The 24,059-nt window shown below is 38.4% G+C and overlaps 1 long non-coding RNA gene across 1 annotated transcript in view; it reads right to left on the reverse strand.

Moving 5' to 3' along the window:
* LOC308193891 overlaps positions 1 to 24,059 on the reverse strand; it is a 336,962-nt gene that overhangs the window by 296,842 nt on the left and 16,061 nt on the right. The window contains exons 2-3 of the long non-coding RNA XR_013950036.1: positions 7,094 to 7,206; positions 905 to 2,388 (exon numbers count right to left, since the gene is read on the reverse strand). This is a non-coding gene — a long non-coding RNA (uncharacterized lncRNA). Of the gene's footprint in view, positions 2,389 to 7,093; positions 7,207 to 24,059 lie in introns of the transcript that reaches the window.

Consider the following 24,059-nt stretch of genomic DNA (forward strand, 5'->3'; position numbering starts at 1 on the left):
TCTTTATTTGTTTTCATTTCTTTTTTTCATGTTTTTGCTCTATTCTAGTATTCCATCATCTTATCCACCATCCAGAATTTGAAAGATAGTTATCTTTGAGATTTCTGAGATTTCATAATCCTGGTTATCAAGCTCAGTGGATTTAAGAACATCTGGAATAGTCCTAATCTTTTATTTCCTAAGTGTAGATCTTGGTGTTGAAATATCAGATAAAAAATGAATAGGAAGATACTGTTTTATCTTCAACACTCAGGGGACATATTCCTTACTCATGGAGATTTTCTTGGTATTTATCTGTAAACCTATATAGCAAGCACTGTATATACACTTGCAAGTACTCATGCACACAAATGCCGACCATGCCACGGGATGGAGAAATACTGTTTCTTTTAATGCTGCAGTTATCCCCATGTTTAGATGACATAGGTATGTGCACAAACATGCATGTTGGTATTTCACATTAGTTGTGTAATTTGGATACACTCTTAATAATCAAGAAAATGTGTTTTGCCTAATTAATGTAAGGGAGATGACCGTCATTCATGATGCCAAAACATTATCCTCTCCATGATGCATTTAAGTAATTTATGTGGTCTCGAGTCATTTCTTGAATTTTCAATTTGGTAATAAACCTGTCATAGACTTCAAATATGAAATGCTAATCTGGCACTGGACCTCAGTTTAGTTACTGTGCTTTCATTTTATGCTGTATTTGTGCTAGGGTTCAAATTTATAAATCTCAGTGTGGATCATTTTGCTTCCTTTTTATATGGGCATCTGAAACCATTTTTTTAAACTAAGACGTGTTAAAACTTCACCATCAAAATCAAGAGATAAGTGATTAATGAGGTCCAAAGATTTCTTAGAGTTGTTCTTTCATGGAGTTTATAAGAGAATGGTGGCATAGCAGATTAGTGAAGAAAAAGCTCACTGAGGAAAGACATCTTAAGCATCCTGATCTTGCATAGCCCATGTCTGAGCACCTGAAGGCAGCAAGACTACCAGCCAAGGAAGAGCTCTTCTGAGCTTCTGCACCCTTGTTCCTAGTCCCTGATTATTTGTATAGGAACTGTAGTAGCAGCATTTCACTCAGTTGGTATTCAATGTCTTTATTTGAAATGTCATACACATTTGGCACAGAAAGCAGATCGATGGATAGCAGGAAGTACAAAAACCTGCCGTGGATTTATTTTTACAGCATCTTCTGTTCCAGCTGAGTTTCTTTAAAACAAAGATCCTTCTAGAAATAGGTGGATTTCGTCTTTTTAAAGTTGTATCATTTCTATCTATTTGTAAAAGACACAGAGGGCCTTATAACAGTTCTTGACTCTCTATACAAGATTAGCTTCTTAAGTATTTATGGAAATGGAAAGGTTAATAAAATGAGTGGGAGAGATAGGGTATTTTTTTAAAAAGAAAATACAAGTGATTAAGTTTTGTAAAACATTGTAAACATAACAGGTTATTAAAGAGAAGTTCTGAGGAAAAAAATAAATTAGAAAAAGTTCATTTTTATTATAATATCATGTAGCTATATTTCTGTGGAAACAAGATCCAGTGAAAGCAAAGAATCAATAATGAAACATGTACTGCCTTCCCTTCCATATATGGACTTATACTCACTTTTTTTTATTATTATTATTTATTATTATTCCCTATTCTTTGTCCATATAACTTTATTTGCATGAAATTTTACTAGTAAGGAGATGAAAATTTAAAAAGAGTTGCTTCCCAATGAACATTAGACTTCTATTTCTTAATAAGTGCAAAGATAACAATTTAAAGATTAAATAAAAAGAAATTAGGCAAACAGAAACAACTGGCATAGACCAGAAGCACCTTATCAATATGATTCACAAAAACGCTAAGATAGTTACAAAGAGGTGGAAATTCTTCAGAAGGGTCAAACAATTACAGAAAATGGAGATGCATAAAACCACTCAAATATTTAATAGAAGCCATTGGTAACCTTTAGAGCAATAAACTTGAACTGAAAATATCTCATGAGAGTATGGCTTTAGATTATTATTATTTTTAAACAGAATTACTTTTGTTTCCTTGTCAAAGGCAGACCTCAAATACAGGCAGCTCTTGCCCTCTCAAAATATTTAGCAGAGCTGCCTGGTTATATTTTCTCTTTTGGGGAATAAGTGCAGCCAGGGAGATTGCTTCTTTATAACTGCCAGCAGCCTCCTTCCCAGTGACACCACTGCACATTGTCCCTTCCCACTGTGCAAGCTTTTTGCTAGGGTCTTGTTCCCTGGAGAGGTGGGATCAGCATCACTCTTTTGCAATTCCATTCTCACCTTCATGGCAGATTTCTACATCACTTCAGAAAACTGCCTATTCTTTCTCTACTTTCGGTTCCTCCAATATGTAGAACGGTGGCTGGAAAGGGAAAATAATAGCCACTTTTGCTGATAAAACGCTTAGAATGTTACACATGAGAAGTACCATATGCATGGTAAGTAATTGCAATAAAGAAAGAATTACTATGAATTTTTAAGCACTTCAAGCGCTGTGGGAAAATTTTGCCCCTCATTTTTTGATGCTATTCATACTTGGATGGTTACTCCTAGGTTCATCATAAAGAGTTTCCTCATGTGCACAAATTTAAAGGACTGTTTTATAGATCATAAAAATATGTACTCAATTACTTCAAATAACACTTGGGGAACTGCATGCAAATGGTGCATAAATTGCTCAATGAATCAAGCCAAAGTCGCTTTCAAAATCAGAAACCTGGGGGTAACCAACATCAACAAGCGCATACACACTGTTAAGAAGGAAAAGCTTATTACTGCAGAGTGGTTTTCATCTGCGCTGTAAATAAAATAGGAGCTTTAAACAATGCCACTTCAAACATGCATCTGCAGCAATTTTATTATTAAAACTGGTAGTGGCTGAGGGACAATCAATGTACTTTAAGTCAATATTGTTTTGATTTGCATTACAGTATACTCGTACAACATATAGATTTAGAAAACAGCTTATTCTCCATTGCAGATGGTCCCAAGAAGGTTACTTAAGCCCTATATATCATAAACTCTAAATCAAAGGCTTGACACCACAGAGCTCCAGTAAACTGACTTCATGAAGTTGGAATTTTCTTCTTGCCTTCTGCTAAGAGGGGTATTATTAGCATCAAGGTTTCCAAAATGCTTATATTTATTATGATGCTTTTAAAAAAATAAAAGCAAGCAAACAACAACAACAAAAACAGTATCAATTGACTGGGACTTATTGATTTTGTTTCTTTTTTTTTTTTTCCTCAACAAGTTTTAGCTCAGATTCAAATCCCACTGAAAATCAGTGCAGATTTTTATTTATTTTTTTTAGTTGATTTTATTAATAAGTTCCCAGTTGCAGGGTCACTATTGTACAACTAGAGCCTGATGGTTTGGGGCTTTTTCACACACAAGCCAATTTTAAAGCTTTTGCTAATTTGCGTGGAAGACACTAAGATGTAAAAGCCCAGATGTGGTTCCCACAACCTGGCCAGTACGGAATAAAGAGAGGCATAAGACCCTGATGGCTCTTACTTTAGAGTAAAAGCATTAGAGTAAGTACATTCCTCTGTCACTGTATATGGGAGATGCTGGTGGAGGAGCTGGAGAGAACCCATCCAGTTTAGCCCACGCTTCCTCGGTCCATGCCTGTGCTCTGCTGGGTCACCTGGAAGCTCCTGGGGAAGCACTCGCTGCGGCAAAGGGAGCTCACTCCCACCTCAGGCATTGGATCACTTCCCTGGGACTGCGAAACACTGCAGATTTTGAGGCCCTAATAGTGCCTTAGTATATGATACTACTCCTATCATACCTTTATCAAGCACCTTATACCTGTGGACAGCAAAACATTTCTAAAACCCAGTAGTCTTCTCTGCTCCCCTGAGAGAGACTGGTGAAGGCAGGCAGACGACAAATGGCTGTCTCCAGTCACCAAGCTATTTGATGGCTGTGCAAAGGGCACAGTTTTTATGTCAATCTCATAGGATAATTTGTTGATACTTCAATCTGCAGAGCAAAGGAAAGAAGATCTACACTGCTTCCAGATAGGGTCTATTGATTTTATTTTCGCTACTGCATTAGGAGACTGCTCTAGGAGCAAAGAACCCCAGCATCTGAATATAAAGAGGAAACACAATTCAGTCAGTACGGAATAAAATAAATATTAGTACTGTCATCCAACATCATTATAAACCATTCCAATCACTCCAGGCAGAGCAGAGGTCCCTAAATACAGTTTTTACTTCTTGACTGTTCAAGACTGACAATTGCTTCTGATGGCAAATGAATCAAAAAATGTGCTTTCCACTATGTACTTTAAATCATGAATCTCCAGTTTACAAGGAGTATCTGACGGGACCTACTGCTTTTATAGTGCAGTTCAAAATAATTCACATCTTCCCCCCCGCCCCCCCAAGTATTCTTCTAGCCTTTACTTCAAGAATATCTCAATACCTTGCTCTTGAATATAACCGGATATATGTTGTGCCAATTATGCCAGCAAGTGATGCTTTATATTACATTTTCCAGCCAGCCTTTTCATGCTTCTGCTTACGCACGGAGCAAGTTCCTCACAAAGACAATGCATTGTCCTCCATTAAATTTCTCCTTGGGACTAGCTCCTTTCATGAGGAGTATTTAAACCAACAGTGAGTAAGCAGCTCAGATGCTGCATCTATACTACACTGCATCTACCTCAACACAAATCTCATCTTTATATTCAGCTGCTGGCCACTGTTACAAGTGTTTATCAAGCAGCTTTGAAGTATTGGGTGGATGTTCTCAAGAATCTAACCTAAATGTACCAGATCACTGCATTCTTTGGGAGAAGAAGTTTTTTGGTTTTTTTTTTTTTTTGTAAGGCAAAAGTCCATTTGGTCACAAGAGGTTAAAGTACCTAACTGTGAAACTTCAGCGCCTTTGCAAAGTGCTGTGCAGCCAGAGACCAAAGAAGAACCATATGGTACACAGTGGGCAACATCCACTCCTGTGGAATGCATCTTTGTGGATGTGTGCTGTGAGGTTATGATGCATCCACTGTACATACAGCATCTCGGCAGACACGTTATGCATGCTAATAAAAGGTGGAGAAATACTGCACAGAGGGGACAGCACTTAAAGTACGTTTCCTCTTGAAGTGTGCATATTTCAAATAAGAGAACAAACCAGGTAAGAAATGTCTGTGGACCACATCTTAGATCTCTGGTTCTTTGAGGACGTACGTCAGAAAAGCATTTTTATACAAATTATTTCCTCATGGATGCACAAGTACTTCCTGACAAAATTAAGAATTGAACACCAACCTTTGGACTTTCAGATCAGCACATTAACCAGTAAACAAGGTGTTACCTTTGCTACCTCACATATAACACGATAGAGAGAATTTAGACCATGACTACATAATCAGATAAACATGGTCAAATGCTGTTCTTTCATTTCATTTGAAATACTTTAACAAATTCAGTGAGGTTTCTATGAATTTATCCCCATGTATGGAGTCCTGTTAATGAAGAAGCTCACCCACAAGACTTTAGACATCATAAGGTATAAGACCTGTCTTTCAGGACTAAGTCTTGAGGAAAGGAGATGACCTTTAAACCCTGTGCTGGGGTAAGTTTTACACTCAGACTAATCTTTTTTAACAGCCTCGTAGAAAATACGATATATCTCTTTTTGGTTGGTTGGTTAGTCAGTATTTAGGACAGAATAATTTAATCAATAATATTTATAAAAAAGATTTTTGACCTTCACACCAAATAGTTCCTGCTGTATCTAATGACATTGCCAGACCGCTGACCAGTGGATTTACAATCCAAAAGCTGTTTTCTTTTTCTCATATGTCACAACCCAGAAAAACACTGTGGTGTAACTATATGGCTGCCATGCACAAATTCATGTTTTCCTATGATTTGAAAGCTTAAATTGCTCCTCTGGTTAAAGCAGACAGCAGTACTATCTTTATCAAGCTGTTGGATGCTTCATCCGATTGCCTGAGTCACTGGCGAAATAGCTTGAGGCTAGACAGGTATATCACTCTTTAGAAACAGATGGTGATGCACACAGGAGATTTGAGAAATCCACATTCTCAACACAGTAACAGATCTCTCTAAAACATGCTATCCAATCTATTAAGGTTTACAAAAAATTTCAGCTGTTACCCTCTATTACCCCACTATTTAAGTACACTATTTGTAAACAGGCATCAACACAAAGGCTTTTTTACTTTCTGGGAACCTACGTCAACAGATAAGAATAATAAAACCTTTTATGTGCAATAATTATTTTGGCATAAACAGTAAATTCTGAAAATTAATGTTGAAGATTAGCATTAAATAAGGAAATTTTGGTCACCAATGCCTGAGGTGCATAGTTTTCTGAAGAAGATGCAGTATCATGATATTACTTTTGCTATTAATAGCTTAGAGGGAGGGAGAAAAAAAAAAGAAAGAGAAATGTGTTCTTTTTGCAACCATTTTCTGACTCTTGCTGTTTCATAATCCAGCTATCTATCTGCACTCATGGTAATAAGTGAACAGACAGCTATTAAGCGGGTATCAATATTTCTTTCCCACCCAACCTACTTAAATAAAAGAGCACGATATGTCAGTGTACCCTCACACAGCATTTGGTATCATAATCACATTACTAATGCCAGTTCTGAAGTTTGAAGTAAGCATCTTGAAGCTAAATCCACTACTTATTTTTTGTAAGAGTAACTAAACTTTGTCTTCAAAATGACTGCAGAAGCTGGGGGGAAGACAGAGAGAAGAAAACAAAACAAAACCAAACAAACAAAAAACTATTCCTAGATGTTTGCATTTCAGTTTTCACTTTGGATTTTTGACTTTTATATTTGGTGAGAACTTTACACAGAAAGGAAGCAAATGAGTACCAATTTCCTCTTCACAAATACCAAGATAACGTATAAAGGCATGCATAGATCTTAATCATCATATTACTTAGAAATGAATTGTTTAGATTCTAGGACTAGCAAACAAATAAGCTGGTAACTGCCCCTCAAATCCAGCAATGTTCCCAGCACAATCAGCTGTCAGAAGTCTCCTTCTTTGGAGATATTCAAAACTCACCTGGATGCGATCCTGTGTAACGCGCTCTAGGTGATCCTGCTTGAGCAGGGGGGTTGGACTAGAGAATCTCTGGAGGTCCCTTCACACCTCAGCCATTCTGTAATTCTATCATTCTGTGAATGAAAGAGACAGCGCTTTATTATTACTACAGCTTAATACTTATTTTAGCACTTCAGTTTTTTTGGTGTTTTTGTTGTTGTTTTGGCTTAATTTTTTTTTTTGGCTTATAGTATACTCTGAAGTGCGTTCAGTATGGTTTTGTAGTAACAATTACTCTAGATTTTAGAGAGTGACAACTGAGAACAATCCACTATGTTTCTGTCTCTCAGCAACTCCTCTGAGCAAGGAGATGGAGGTCGGAGCGGACATTGGCTTTTCATTACCGCTGCATTCTGTCTAGAACAGTTTATGTAATTGCTAACACTAATTTCAGTTAGGAACTAGGTATTTGCCAGCATTTTTTGTGGCTTCTTCTTGTGTATATTTTTCAAGAACTTGCAGTTTATAACACTGGTGATCGTTACAAAAGATGAAAAAATGAGTGAGGGACACAGTCAATATGTAATAGCATACAGTGGCTTGTTCCTCCCTCTTGGTCAAACACAGAACTAAGACAAGTAAAGGGAATATATACAGCTGTTACCAAGATTGAAGAGAGGACAGTGTTTCACTACCATGATAGACACAGAAAGTGGCATAACCCAGTAGTTCTTCAAGATTTGGAGATCTAAGGGGAAGAAAACAACCAATGCTGGAAGACAATTTCTCTTTTTCAACTAAATAAAGATGAATTTGCTTGCTTATGGACTTTCTAGAACCCACTGTCTATTCACCTACTCTTCAGGAAATGGAAAATAAACAGCATTAAGTATTACAGCTAGGAAGAGACTGACTCATCTTTTGCTTTACAAAATATGGGTGACATCATTCCTGCAGCTGCTCAGCATGAGGGAGGTCAGTTGGCGATAATCCTTGTCAAACATGTCCAGCAAGCACAGATGAAGAGTGGAGCCTTCACATCATTATAATCCCATTCCCTCTGAGATTGTGGACTCTCTTTTGGACGAACACAGCGTGGTTCAGGCCTTCACATAATGTCAGGGGATATGTCTAGTCAGGAGGAAATCAAGCCAGGCAGCAGCCACTCTTGGTGGCATTGTTCCATGGAAAACCGGTAGATAATTCACCAGAAAATCCACTGGAAGTAAATGCTGATTGGAGATACGTTACTTCTAGCTTCTTGGCTTTGCTCACTTTAATGTGTGCTCACTGTGAGCATGCACAGTGAGGGAGTAAACAATTTAAGCTAGGCCACTAATGCTACCATGGCTCATGACTGAACTTTCTTGCCAGGGAAAGAAGCCAGATAGCAACATGATGTGCCCAGACATCTCTGACTTGGGCCTGAAATTTGCAAGGTGGTAATGGAGATTCATTGCAGATCCTTATGGCAGAAATGAGTACGGACATGCTTTGTGGCTCCCAGTCACATACAAGTATTTGCAGCAAGTCTTTCTCCTACCCTGTTAACTTGGATGTGGTCAGGTGTATCTTGATTCCCAAAAGGAAGTGGGTAGGAATCATGGTACCACTGGATAATATATTACTTCTAGTGGACAGATTCAGAAAGCTGGGGACTAATTTTATCAAGAAGTTGCAAGAAGGAATACCCTAACTATATGGTCATCAAAATTTTGGAAAAAAAAAAAAAAGTGTTTGATTAAGTTTCTGGATAGAAAAATCATTACAGATTTTAATGCAAACTCCAGTCAGTTTCAGGGAAATATTTCCCATTTATTTTAGTGGTCTTCACATCACAGTCTTAGAACTTTTTTTTTTTTTTTTTTTTAATGCAATTGCATTCCTCATTCACAAGCAACTCATGTCTTCTCAATAGCCAGCTGGGATTAAGGTACACTTAGTGGGGAATTTTCATCTTTAAGCTAAACACAGAGGTGTACAGTGAGGCAATAGTGAGAAGTCAGTAACAAAGGACAAGTAATAGATAAGTGTACTTTATTTAAAATGTACCGCAACTAAGAGCCACTTGATTGCATTGTCACAATTCAACCAGAGGATAGTTGGATAGGTACCATTTTGTCAGCACAGGAATAATGCACCTTTATCCACTCTTTCTAATCAGCTAATAATGTTCTGATCAATTTTAGGCTATCTTCATTGTTGAACCACAGTCTGAACAAAATAAGTACACAATTAAATACACCACAGAAGGCACTAGTCTACTGAGACTGTCTTAGAATATTGTGAAATCTATAGAAATCTTCCCTAAGGACCTTGATTAGTCAGGTGGTATTTCATTCTCGAAACATTCCAGCATAGGAATGAATAGCAATCAGATACCTAAGATTTTTATTTTCTCTTCAGAATATAAAAAAAAAAAAATCTTTTTACTGTGGGAAGCTGACATTTCAATAGAACATGAGAAATGTACATCATATCCATAAGAAACCATTGTGCCTTTCTATCTGGGTACAGATTCAGCCTGTGCATTTGAAAATATCAAGACATTATAGTGCCACTTCTGCTTACACTGAGTAGTAGTACCTTGCTCCACAAAGTTTCCTATCAAAATTAATCTTGCATGTAAGAAACAAATGCTGGAACTAAATGCCTTGATCATCAAAGCTAATACTCCACAATGACAAAGGACTGTGCAATAAGTGTTTAATTCAGCAGGGGCTGAAGAACAGCTGCTTTTTATACAATTCTGTAGAAATCAGCCCTTACCACTCCATAGCAAACTTAGAAAAGCAATATGTAAGAAAATCATAGGCCTCATGAACAATATCTGAGGTTCTTGAAGTAACGGCAAACTTGTTACACAAAATTCCACAGTGATCCTAGGAGAAGGCTGGTCCTCGTATTAAAGTAAATAACAATGACACTAACAGAAATCCCTGCCAGCTTGAGGGGGAAAAATGTTGCTTGACCTCAAATCTGATGATAAACTTAATCCCAAAGAAGTGAGCAAGACTAAGATATTTTTCCATGTGACAAGCATGGAAGAGAATCAGGGTCCATGTAATGAAATATGTTTTAATCAATACAGCCTGAATCAACAGTACTGATACATACAAAACATAAAATCACATTTGTGTAAATGGATCGATCATTTCAACTAAAATAAACTGTACTCGTAATTTTGCAGGGGACATGTTGTTCTATTTTAATTGTACCATAAACAGCACAGAAAAAAAAAAAAAAAGTAAAACCCAAAAACCTGCTGTTACTCCTGCTGAAATAAACAGGAAATAAACAGGTGGTGGCCACATAAGCTCCATCTCATGATGTTCTGAGAACATATTTAACTCCATGCTATTACACATTTCTCTCTCTTAATTTTCAAATTTTAAATTAAATTTTCACTGAGTGACTTAAGAATTACAAATCAGTTAAACCCATAAAGAAAGGGGCAGTGACTCTCTGCAGCATCAGTAAGGCAAAACCTGCCTTCCCCTAGTTTCGTAGTAGACATTTTGTAGATGTTTTTTTTTGTTTTGACTTTCCTCCCATCCTCCCTCAGCTCTAGCTCCTCAGACTCCCATCTCCACTGAGGTTAGCTCTGGACTTACATGTCCCTCTGTGTCTCTAGGTCAGCTCTTTGGTGTGATCTTATAACTCAAATGGCCAGGAGGAAATGGATTTCACTTTTCATTGAGACAGTTCTTAAAATCAAGGTAAGTATGTGGAAGGATATTGGTAATTCTGGGACAGTCTTCAGCCTCAACCCTCTACTTTCCATGTAATAAACACAGTTTTGATTTTTCAAAACTAAGCTCTTTTAGCATTTTCCACTTCTTTTCTCAAAGGATTAAAACCAATTCCGTTAACATTTTTTTTTCTCCTTCCAGCAACCCACTGTAGTGGGTTTACATGGCAAGGTGTTGGTAGTGGGGGGCCACAGGGGTGGCTTCTGTGAGAAGAATCCAGAAACTGCCCCATGTCAGATAAGGCCACTGCTGGCTAGAGCCGGGCCAATAAGCAATGTTGTTCACGCCTCTGTAAGAGCAGATTTAAGGGGGGGGGGGGGGGGGGAAACAACTGCTAGTAACAGCAGCTGGGAGAGAGAGGAGTGAGAAACAGACCTGGAGACCCCAAGGTCAGTGCAGCAGGAGGTGCTCCAGGCATGCAGCAGCAGCTCCCCTGCGGCCTGTGGAGAGGCCCCTGGTGGAGCAGGCTGTCCCCCTGCAGCCCACGGGTCCCACACGGAGCAGATCTCCACGCTGCAGCCCGTGGAGGAGCCCCCGGTGGAGCAGGTGGATGTGGCCTGGAGGAGGCTGCGGCCCATGGAGAGCCCCCGCAGGAGCAGGCCCCGGGCCGGAGCTGCAGCCCGTGGAGAGGAGCCCACGCAGGAGCAGGGGTCTGGGGGGAGCTGCCGCCCGTGGGGGACCCGTGCTGGAGCAGTTTGCTCCTGACACATAGCCCTTTGCATTGTATTTTCTCCCCTTTTTCCTTTAAGGAGGGGGAGTGAGAGAGCAGTTGTGGTGGAGCTTGGCTGCCCACCTGAGTAAAACCAGCACACCCATAAGCCCCATAAACCTATGTGTTGAGTTCATACGAGTAACAAGTCTCGTGGAATGCTAGGTTTCCAGATTTCTCCATGGTATACTTCTTGTCCTACTTTTTGCAGGCCCTCCTCCACTTCTAACCATGCCTCTGAGCCAAAGATTTTGTGCAAAGAAAATACCAGGGTGATTCTTATGCCATTCTGCAAAGAATTTGTCAAATTTTCATGCAGAGATTCCGTACTCCATATATATTTCTGTGTATACAATCTTGTATCACATCTAGAATCTTAGTGAATCCATCTCTCTATCTGAGAAGGCTTTACTACAACAGGTCAAACTGTTTCATGAGAGAAACTTTCTCCTGGAAATACCATGATACACACACACACACACATATATATATATATTAATTATTCCTGTATTGGCAACAAACTGAGTGCAGCTGCAGTGAAACACTTATACTGAACTGTATTTTTCATAATTGCCTGTGTTTAAAAACATCACCCACAACTTACATTATCTATTATATGAGGCTCAAGTTTTCATTCAGTGTTCGATTTTTTTTTTTGCATCAGTTGGGAGTAATCCTACTCCAAGAACTTGTTAGTCATAAGACGCATCCATTTGAATCCTCTCCAAAACTTCTCATGGTATAGGACAAAAATTTCCCACACCATACAGAGAAACTTAGTGTAACAAGATGAATTCTTTGGCTAGGTTGAAGCAGCCACAGATTTTAGAACCGTAAGCCACTGTTAAGGACTCCTGGAAAACTCTGTATTACCTCTTTCTTCAGAACTAAGAAACATCACTCTAAAAGACTAATAAAAAGGCCTATTTGTGTAATCATGATTACACAAATCATGTATAGTATACTCATTGCTTAATAAGGTAAGAGGCAGCTGAGGTCCATTCAGTCAGTGTGATCCCTCCTGCAGACCAAGTTCTCTGTCTATTGGGACATTCACACAGTTTCATAAATAGGAATTTTCTTTAAGTCCCACTGTCTCCAACCCTAGAAATACCTTTGCTAGTGCTGAAGTTCAGTATTACCTCTGCTTCTTCTGAGAACGCTGACAATTCTTACTACCACAGTGTTGAAAGACAACCTTCAACAGATTTTCCATTGCTGTCTAGAAATTTCTGTGTGGTGACAAAATTTTACATAGCATTTCAAGTAGCCCTTTAGGCATTTTATAGAGGTGAAAGTCCTCCTGTCCTCCTCCAGTCCCACATGTTGACAGGACTTACAAGTCACTGCATTTAACTTAATTTTAACCCTTATGTTAAAATTAATCTTTGTTACCATAGATATTTTTGTCTGATTTAGCCAAGGACAGTAAAAGCATGGCTTATTCAGGAAACTGTAATAATACCCTCAACTCTCAATCTTTATTCAAGGAACAGAGAGAACTGCTCGTGCTTTCAGGATTTGTCTGGACCTCAACCTCGACACAAACTCTAGTCCTTACTCCCCCAAGTCACTTTTTAAGGACTGTGGTTATGTCTAAGGACCTACCAGACGTTTGGCCTTTCACCAGGGTATAATTTGAGAAGTTCAGTAGTGATTCTAGTAACTTTTTGTTTATGCACTCAGATCAGAGGCATGTTTTGTTTCATTTTGTGAGAACGCAGAAAGCATGGGAACGCAGCAATCAGAGGCAGCCAACAGAAACAGCGGTTTTCTCATCAGTCTCTGGGCTCTGCTTTGGGATTGTCTGGATACCGGGTCCAGGATCATCAGAGGGCTCCCAGGAACTGTCTGAGAAACTTGAGGGTGCCTCCTACTGCCAAGTAAGGACAAGTTAAGGGGAGCCACAAGAGTATGGGCAAGAGGAAGCTCTAGTAGCTTCTGTCAAGCATGGCCAGCTGCCTTTGGCCCTGAGTACCTAGAGCCTTTGCTGCAGCTACCCCTGATTTGGGAGAGCCAAGCATGCTTTTAGCTGGTTTTAGGGAGAGGCCAATACAAGATCCTCCTGGGTTTAGCGTGGAATTTGATAACTACCCTTGTTTTTTCAGGTGACTGCAGGTGTAGTACTGGAACAGTTTAAAGTCACAGCCAAACACAAAACCAGTTCCTCTAAAGAAGTAGACTTCCTGATCTTGATTCCTTTCTGCTTTTGAAGAGGCTTTTCATTCTCCATCTGGTTGGGTTGCTGCTGCTTTCTACTAGTCAATCTCACAGGTTATTCAGTGCTGCTTCCATTAGAGATGCTAATTCTGTTGCATTGGGCCAGAATATGTTCCTTTTTCAGCAGTAATCTCTAAATGTTTCTATTACAATGCCACAAGTCAATCTGTCCCTCACTTTCAAACATCTAAACTATCATGATAAATGTCATTAGTCTTTTTGCCTTTACCACCTAAAGACATATAATTTCATTCTTATTCCACAGACTCTTCATCCCTCATGAAAGCATTCTGTAACAATGTTGAGTTTGAGTTCATATGACTGTTAAAATTTTTTACAGATCTTCAAAACAACTGCTCCATTTTCTGAAGCTATAATGACAGCCTTAAAAAGGAGCAGATTTTAGACAAAGAAAGAAACTGATTTTCCTTTGTCTTGACTGATCATTGCATCTGTAGCAAAAGAACACTAATATAATCCTCCAATAAATTGTTTCCAAACCTCACTGTTTGCATTAAATGTTTCTGCTTCAACCTTCTCAACCTTTTATGTAGGCATATTTTTCCAGTCATCACCATTTTTGTAAAAGGACAGTTCAATTCAAGACAAATAGGCTTAATTCTCCCTTCCTGTATGTCAGAACTTGTTTAATTTTAATAACAAAAAAATGGGTGTGGGAGGGTCTCACTTCAATAAACAGGAAGCAAGGATGGCACTGCATGTCCTTGCATATTGGACTGCATGTCCCACAATATTCTGCATAATATTCAGGATTCCTTTATCTCCCATGTCTCAAAAGGAAAGAAAACACTGAATAAACCATCCCTTCATAATATTTGGACAGTTTTATTTGATAGAGTGTAAATATACTGTGTGCTTATCTTTGTAATGTTTTTGCACCTAACCTTCCACAAAACAATTTCTTTTAAAAATAGCTGCATTTGAACATTAAGGACAACATGCTGTATGGACACATGCAGTGCTTGTTCTTAAAGGCTGGACCTTCTGCCTCTTTTTCTGCTTCAGGTTAAAACAAAAATCTATAATGTTGAAAGCACATAGCTTTTTTGTGCTCAGCCATTTGATTACAGTAATCACATTTTACTTCCCAAATTTTCCCTTTCATTCGCGTGAGGAAATTCTACCTTCTCTTTTTTTGTTGTTGTTGTTCAAAACTTCTGCTCTTTGCAAACCTTCTCCCACAACCAGCAGTGTTTTGTTTCTAGGATATCTCACAGACTTGCAAAGCCAGCTAAGTAAGGTCACTGAGTCCTCTGGCAAGGACTCTGATATTGCCACATAAACCATTATCAGATTAGAAATTCCTAGTGACATGACTGTTTTTCTTTCCATCCTCCTCAGATGCGCAATTTGGGCAGCAGACAACATATTGATCTTTGGCATATTGTTTATCATGTCATATACATACTACAATATGGTAACATTGAATAGAAAGCTCAGACTACTTATTTTGTTAGCACTGCATCTCCCAGCTCTAACCATTATAGATATTTGTGTGTTATTTTTATTTTCCTCTAATAAGGGATACAAAGAAGAAGAAATAACTTACCCTATGCAGTTTATTTTTTGATATCTGACACCTTCCCCTGACTGAGACTTCTATTTATTTGAGATATTTACAGAATCAAATTTCTCCACTACTTTTTATCTTCACAAGTCACAAATCTTTTATTCCCTGTTGACTCCTATCCACCAATTGATTTTCAGCACTTTTAAAAAATACTATTAAACTATATACACTTCAAAACTACCTCTCCTCCCTCTCCTAATGGTATACTTCCAATTTACAAGCATTACACAGAAACAGGAGCTGTGCTTCCAATCTCCGTAGGCTCTCACTTCACAACCCAAGCCTTCAGCAAGGCAACACAGCAAAGCATCAGGCTATTCTAAAACCCCACCAAAAGAAACAGGCAATACAGTTGTTTTTTTTTTGTTGTTCTTTTTTTTTTTTTTTTTAACAGTTCAAGGGGCTCAAAAATATTTGCTAAAGACCTGCATGCACATAAATGCTTCAGGGAATGATGTTCTCCATAAGGAAGTCCCTGTGCCCTGAAGGATTTTGTTAAATGCCTTCCAAGCCAGTTATCATTAATGTGCTATTCAGAACACACGCACACAGAGCTTTGTTCAGAAAACTGCAGTTACCACAGAGTTTCAACTGTCTCACTTTCGTGCTGCATAGCAATCCATCAATCCTGGGATTACTTGTAATACTCATCATATTCCAGACTTTAGACTGTTGCCAGTAACTACGATCATAAAAAATAAAAATTGCTAAAATGTTTCCTCTCATTTTCATAAATGAGGACTGTCCCTATAAAATTACACTGGCCTGTGACCAAAGATGGGCAGTAATTAGCACTGGAGCACTGAGAGGTTTGAATTTCATTCTTTCACAACACAGCCTGGCTGGAAATGAAGGGTATGTGACAAGAGATAACAGTGGTTCTCATCTTCCACTGAAACAGAACCTGCTTCCAGATCTGAAACATAAGCTGAAAATCATAAGCTAGTTTCTTTCTCATTCACATATTTCATGTACACATAATAATACATTTTCAAATCCTAAGTCTTATGTATCTTTCTGTCTCTCACTGCTGCCTTGAAAGCTAGACTTGTCACAATAAGAGGAACAGATTTTAAAAATCAGTAAGGAAAAGAAGCCTAACTAAAACTTTTTGATACTCCTTAAACCTCTCCAGATTTAACCTGTGAACTCTCTCCTATACATAGAGGAGACTACATGAGTGGCTATGAGGAATTCTGCACTACTTTTGAGGTGATTAGCATGTAACATACAAAACTTAATGCTTATAGCCAAACTCATATCCATGGATCTTTGACATTGCACCAGAAGTCTGTAAGAGTTTGTGGGGGGTGGATTTACATCTGTATGAATGGCAATCTTCCAAAGAAAGTGTTGTTTTGGTACTCATTTCTTCAAGCTTGCATCTGATGGAGAAACAAAAAATTCCTTTGAATCTCAAAGGTATTATTTAAAATGTAGATATATAGTTCATTCTAGAAAACTGGTTGAGATCACATTTCCTTCAAAGAGAAGAAATCAGAACTTAAACATCAATGGCATTATGATTATTATTATTTTCAGGGTAAAAGTTTTACTGTATAATTAGAAGAATAAACACCTGTTGCTATAAGAAACTCTCCAGTATTTCAATGGCAGTACACAAAGAAAGCAATCATCTTGAGAGCCTGGCCTATGAAGCAAACAAGTAAATACTGTAAAGTAGTAGGAGACACAAATCAGACATTTCAGTTTTTAGGTATTTGGTTTCGCTACAAAAAATCTGAAATTTACAGCAGAACTCTGTAAAAGGTGGAAGCCACATTTTCTTTAGTTATCAGACTATGGCAAGGCTGACTGTTTCTGCGAAAGACATTTTTTTAAAGGACAGTAGGTCTCTGTTGCTAGAAGAGCACCAGAGGAAACAGAATGAGAACCTTTACACTGCAGCATGACTGATGAGCAGGAGGATGGTGCACATTGTTTCTTTGAGTGGAATGAACAGGAACAACTTTCTCCTGTATGTTACCCTTATTTTTCATTATGCTTGACATTTATGAGACTCACTGTAACTCCTGAACTGCCTACTGCGGTGAGTGGTAGGAGATAAGACTTTATAGTTTTGTATTATGTAGACACAGAAAGAAGAAAATGCATGAGAAATTGGAATGACATGGCAGTGACTTGGACTGTGAGATGGTGTCCTAGGTGATGCTGTCAAAAAAAAAAATACATCCTCTGTGTATGTATTTCAGAAGTTCTGTACATAGTGAAAGAATGAAAAAAGAATGAAAGAAATTATATAACTTGTTCTTTTGCTGTGCTGCAACTTCTAATGTTGGAGTGGAAATAGGACACAACCTGTGCTTGATGTTCCCAGCATGTTTAATGGTACAGCTATTCCCAAGAGTTCACACTTGCCTGGGACTCCAAGTAGGATGCTGCCAGGCATAGGCAGTTTAGAGTCAGTGCCATTCCTGTTACAACTTGCCCAGAATGAAAGTGGAAGAAAAATTTGGCTTCAAGTTGGTGAATCGCATTAAGAACTGTCACAGATGATGCAGGTAAACTAGGCATTTTTTAAAACTGTCCTCTTCTTTAAAGACATCCCTTTATATAGATTCCTTAATATCAGATAAAGGCATGCTACTTTACTTGTTTCCCCCATTAACAGATTTTTGGTAATTGTTACACCCTTCCTGAATATACATGAAATTTAGTCTGGACCTAATTCATCCTGATGTAACTACACAATGTGGTAACACTTGGTCAGGACATAGGAAGGCAGAGCTTATTTTGGAATAGACAATGTTTGAGGATTCATTTGTCAGAGACAATTAGCAGCAAGTATTACTACTGTAAGCAGCATAAGCTACCTAACAGAGCTCTTGCCCAGTCCGTGAAGCTTCATTTAGGGAACTTGCATTCATTTCAGGTATGCAGGACTGAATTGCTAACAGCCTCTGACATAAGCACAGCTTTTCTAAAGAAAGCAAAGAAAAAGCTTTGCCACCAGTCTACCCTTTGTACTTGGAAGAAAGCAGTGAGACAGCTGTGTTTCCAGGCAGTGTTTTAAACTGGGCATTTGTGCTAGTTTTTTACTTGCCTGGTGTCACTAGAACAACTCAAAGCAGCCAGATGCGTTACCAGGATCTGAGCCTCTGAGTAACGAACCCTTCTTGTTCTGTGAGAGCCAATTTCCTTGGACATTTTCCTCTGCTATTATTCCTTTCTTCCTTTTCAGTTTGTTTTAAGAGTGCCAAAGTTATGATCTCAATATACTATAAGCCCTTCAGATAACAGTTTCAGGATTATGAAGAGTAGATGAATGACTAGCAGTGGAGCCAAGTATGTCTCATCTGGTGCTAAATCAACATTTTAGGAATATTTTTTTTCCCCTGGTGCTAAATGTTGAAACGGTTCAAGCATTTCACATATGGCAGTATCTCCTTAAATCCTCCCTTCTGTTTAGTGAGCTTCCATGTATACCACTAAACCACTATTCATACACTACCAACCACACAGGGAAACAGTTCTTAAAATCTACTGTCTTGGTTCTCTTCATGCGGATTCCACAGCTTCTTTCTTTCCAGTGTTGCAGTCGTTGCTCTGATAAAACGGGTTCTGTTCTTTACAGCAACATAAATCAGCAATAGGTTCATTGACTTGAGCAGAAGTTATTTCTCACTCCTATGTGCGCGTAAGGAAAAAAAAAAGTACTATCATGTTACAGCGCTCTATTAAATGGTACTTCAGTGCCTCCGCAGAGATCAGGGTACACAGGCATTCAGTAAAAGGACAAACTGAAGAAAAAATATTAGAGTGCTCCACCTTTGCTGTGGAGGATTTGGCAGTGCACTAACTCATTGCAAGAAGGATGCTGGAAGGACAGTGTTTAGAAATTGTAGATAAGTGACAGAATCTTGTAAGAGTCTACTGTCTATCACAGTAGCAAGTACATTTAACAGAAAAAGAGTATACAATAGAGAAACAAATTTAGTATTAGCCAAGATTTAATGGAATAAAAAAAATGAAAATACCACACAAGTAAAAAAAAATTACATCAATATATACTTGCTCTATATAGGTATAAATGACCAAATAATGTTCTTGTCACTGAACTGGCATGCACACTTATATGAGAAGCTGAATGGCTGCATGTTGCGATGTATAATTAAAAATTAAAAATAGTTTAAACCCAGCCAAAAGTATTTAAAGAAAACTGAGTAGCAATCATTATGGACTTGATGTGCACTGAAGAAGCAATTCAACACTTTAAAAACCCTTCTCCAGATGCCCAATGCTTTTCTTCATATGTTCTCATATGCACTAGAGTGATGCCACTCCTTGGTGAGACACATGTTGCTAAATCTTTGTTAAGATGTTTTATGTAATTCCTGTAAGTCTTACCAGGGTGAGACTGCCAGGTTCCTCATTTGAGAACCCTTGTCACTGCTGGGTGAGGAGGGAGATAAATGGGAGGGGAAAGGACGTCCCTGTGCCTCCACAATTTCTACAGTCGCTAACATAAAACCCTGGATGCCTCACTGTTAAGGAGACTGTACCTCCATCTTTGGATCAAAAGGCTGGATACACTGAAAACAAGTTCAAGTAAAGGTTGACAAATACTATACTAGACTGCCAGTCTCACTGATACGTTGACAGTTTTTTTAACAAGATCTGCATATGACTGAATTTTCAGGTCTTCCAGGTTCTTGCCAAAAAATGCAAAAGTCTGGAAATCCTCACCAGTGCTTTCATGTCAGAGTCTGCTAGGCAGCTTCGTTCAACAGACCCATAAAAATGAAGCTTTCAGACTTGTAGGACAGCTGTCAGACTGTCTGCACATTGCAGTCTCGCAAAATCAGCTACCAAACTGGGGAGCTCATCAGTCAGATGACTCCAGGAAGCTGGACACCCAGAAATGTCTCTGCTCTGGATTAAGACATATGGTGGTCATAATCTGTGCACCTCTCTCCACTTTATTCAGTAGTAAACAGCTATGAACCCAACAAAGGTCAGATTGATTTCACTTGATAGCTGCTGGAGTTCCAGACAGTTCATGTTGTCCATCTGCTGTTCTTTATGTCAATCATGCCTTTTTTCCCCAGAGTGTGCCTACCCCCCTTAATCTTTTTCCAAAAAAAAAATACTTTGTCTTTATAATCTGCCACCTATTATATCATGCCACCTATTATATCATACCACTTATGTGGTGGTGTTTAGTTTTATTTTTGTTTTCTTAACACTTCAGCAAAAACAAAATACTGTATCATTTTACTAGATACTTTTCCTCCTACAGCAGTGTTCTGGTAATTTATAGATCAGCGAAAAAAACTCCCAAGACATTTTATGGAGCAGATCTTCAGCTGATGCAATGTCGCTTAGCCCTGCAGGCTTTGGTGAAGCAATATCAATTTACATCAAGCGAGGATCTGGCCTTGCTGTAGCTATTCCTTCTTTGAAATAACGCAGCAAGAACCAGAATGCTCACAGCAAAATGTACAGCATTAAAAGGTGAGGAAGGATAAACCAGCTGATCAGTCTATGGGAGGCCACAGCTGTGCTAAAGAAACTCAGAAAGGATCCCCTGATTTGGGGCTTTCCATGCTGCATTCAGCAAACAGGGCTGCGAAACTGAAAAATGATTCAGTCGCTTCTGCTTTAGTTTTAGCGTGAGCCTGGTGTGGTTGATGTCAAGAACCAACTCTAAAGGCTTTATTAGTTCACGATAGAGGTGCAGTGTGATGATTGTATGCCTTCTGTGCTGCAAAACCGAACGATCTTATTCCAAGATTTAATACATTTCCTTAACCTAACCCAAGACTCAGTGCTCACAAGCCATGCTGACCTGGGCTACAGGGGAGTTGTACACTTTTCACTTCAGCTAAAATAGCAAAGACAAACACTTTGACTTTTTATTACCCTCCCTTACTTCCATGACTTTTCAAATTAACTAGCAATCCCAAAGCCTGATATGCTGTGCTGGTGAGCTGCTCAGCGAGTGCAGAAGTGGTGATTTTCCTTTGAGTATTACAATTAATAGGCCTACCAGCTCATTGATGCATTAATTCAAAATGAACACATTATTTCATTCTTTTTTTCTTTTTGGTTGCACATGGTTCATTTCAGACATATCCCCCTCTGTTTTCAGCAATGTAAGCAAATTAACACCAGAGAGATTCAGAATCTATGAAAATGCATCCTCTGAGCATCTGTTAAGTAGATTTTTGTTATGCCATATAAATGAGGATCAGACCTAGGTCAGGTCAAGTACTGTGAAGGACATGCTAAACATATCAATTTGCAGCAATCACTAATCTCTGTTGTCTGCCTTTTTAAGACACAAATAAGAGCTTATTCATCAAACTAACATGCAGAATTATTGATAGAATTAACATCTATAATGGCAAAAGGAGGATGTCTTCAGATTTTTCTGATGTTTAAATTCCTTTCTCTCATCTGAAAATCTATAGGGGTTTTGCTATTTGCAATTTTTGACAGAATAAAACAGTGTTAGCAACGTTTGGAAAACACATCAGGAGTATTCTAAGCACATCCATTAGGAGACATAAGCCTGGAAACCTTTCAAAAAAACAGAAGTTCCTGCTTATCTACATTAGCCTCTGCTCTCTTGCCTCAGCAGGGATGAAGGGGATCAGAATAGATTAGGATGACTAGAAAGACAGACAGACTGACCAACCAACCAAACTATCTCTGGTCCCCTTCTGTTAAACAGTTGGCAGGCTGTCGTCAGGAGTCTACCTAATGTGCAGCAGTGAACTGATACACACAATGCGTTACAGGGACAATGCACATAACATCAGTGGAGAATGCAAAAATCTTGGCTTCGCTAGCGTTGTCACTCTCACAGCATTTCCAGACAATAGCTTTTTTTTTTTTAAACTGTTCCTCATACTACAGAGGCAAATGGCAAAGAATAGCTATGCAGAGTAAGTTTAAACAGAAAGGATCTTAGTAAAATTGTGAGCTATTTCTGAAGTCCTTAAAGCATCAGTCTCATACCTAAACTCGGACAACTGGCACTGTTAAATATGAACAAATTAAATTTGTTACCTTATATTAGGACTAACAGTATGACTGGTTTATGGCACAGACAACTGTCCCCTGGGACCCTGGCCAAGACAAAGAAGTGCCTTTTTTTTTTTCTTTCTAATGCTAAGGTGAATTTCCAGTAAGGGGCAACAATGAAGGGCTGTGACAATGTGTAATGACAGGAAGAGAACAGTGGCAGAGTTGAGTCTCTGAAGGACCAGTCTTCAACCTGATTTCGTTTAGTGCTTCGATAATGGTCTCAGTCTGAGAAACAAGACTCTGGTAATTAAGTGTCTGGATGACAAGGGGAAAGGAAAGGTAAAAATATTGAAAATGTTACGTAAATATAAGGAAGGATAGGAATATCAGGAGGAGTTGCAGTGACCTTAAGAAATAGATTAATGAAAGCAGAACTAGTACCTCAAGGGACAAAAATCTTCTACTGTAATCTCAGATCTCACTATAGGAGAGCACCTATGGGAGAATGAGAGAATTACAGCCATTCTGGGCAGTCACAAGCCAAATGAGAAAGGAAAAGAACACCATCTGTCTGCACTGAGCAAGATTCTCTGTAGAGAGAGCTCCTGAAGCCTCGCATTGTGCATAACGTGAATGGCTAATGTTGTGCAAGACCACTTCAGTGAATAAACAGAAGAAAAAACATGAACTGAACTGGGATTATTCTTTTAAATTTACACTGGAGAAGGCGTAAGCCTATTATGTATAAATGCTTCATGAAGATGTAAAAAGAACTACTTAAGTAAAAGGCCAATACTTGAACAAGGATTTAGACGTGATCAGAAACTCACAAATCTGTAGGAACATTATGATACAGGAATTTTATTCAGTACTTCAGACTCTTAAGTTTTCATATTATTTTTTTTTTTTTTTTAGGATTATGACCAGTAGCTACTTTTGTCTGCTTGAAAAATTAAGGCATTCCAACTTCACTGTTATGCTATTAGAGCTGTAAATGAAAGATTAAAAAAGTATTTTTTTGTTAAGAAATATATTCTACCCCCAAGTGAAAGTTTGGAAACTCTGTGACAAATAAGTGTGAATTTAAAACACAGGAAGTCCTGCATTGCCCTGCATACCAACAAAGGATTATATTTTTAATCAGTACTCTAGATTTCCTCGTATTAATACACCTTTCCTGGGTGTTCAGAAATACAAACTTAGAGACCAGAACACAGCTCACAATACATAGGATCTTGAAGTAAATACTGAGACACTCTATGGTGAAACAGGGAAAAGAAAAGTGTGCTTCATTTAACTGAAATCAGTGAACGCATTTCAGAAAAAGTATACTTATTTACACCTTCACTCAAATATCCTTAGTGACGCAAACTTTGGGTTAGAACCTAAGATTTCAACCAAATTCCAATTCTATGTGAAAACACTGCCTTAAATGCAACTGTTTGTTAAGAACGGCCTCATTACTGAGGGGATGTTTGTTGTAATTAGTTATTTCATTTTACTTTTGAAAGGAAGTTTTATAAATATTATTCGGGCAATAATACTTAATGATACATTTCAATCCCATTTTACTTGGATTATAAACCACAAGGACCAGTTTTTCATTGCAGAGCTGAAGTGTGTTCCTTCTGAATCACTAAAAATCAGCATTTTGCAAGGCATTACCCTCAATTACCAAAATTGTTGTTTGACAGGATTTTTTTTTTTTTAAGGAGACGTACA

The sequence above is a fragment of the Anser brachyrhynchus genome, assembly GCF_964034855.1.
Source record: "Anser brachyrhynchus genome assembly, chromosome: 4".
Taxonomy (NCBI): Eukaryota; Metazoa; Chordata; class Aves; order Anseriformes; family Anatidae; genus Anser; species Anser brachyrhynchus.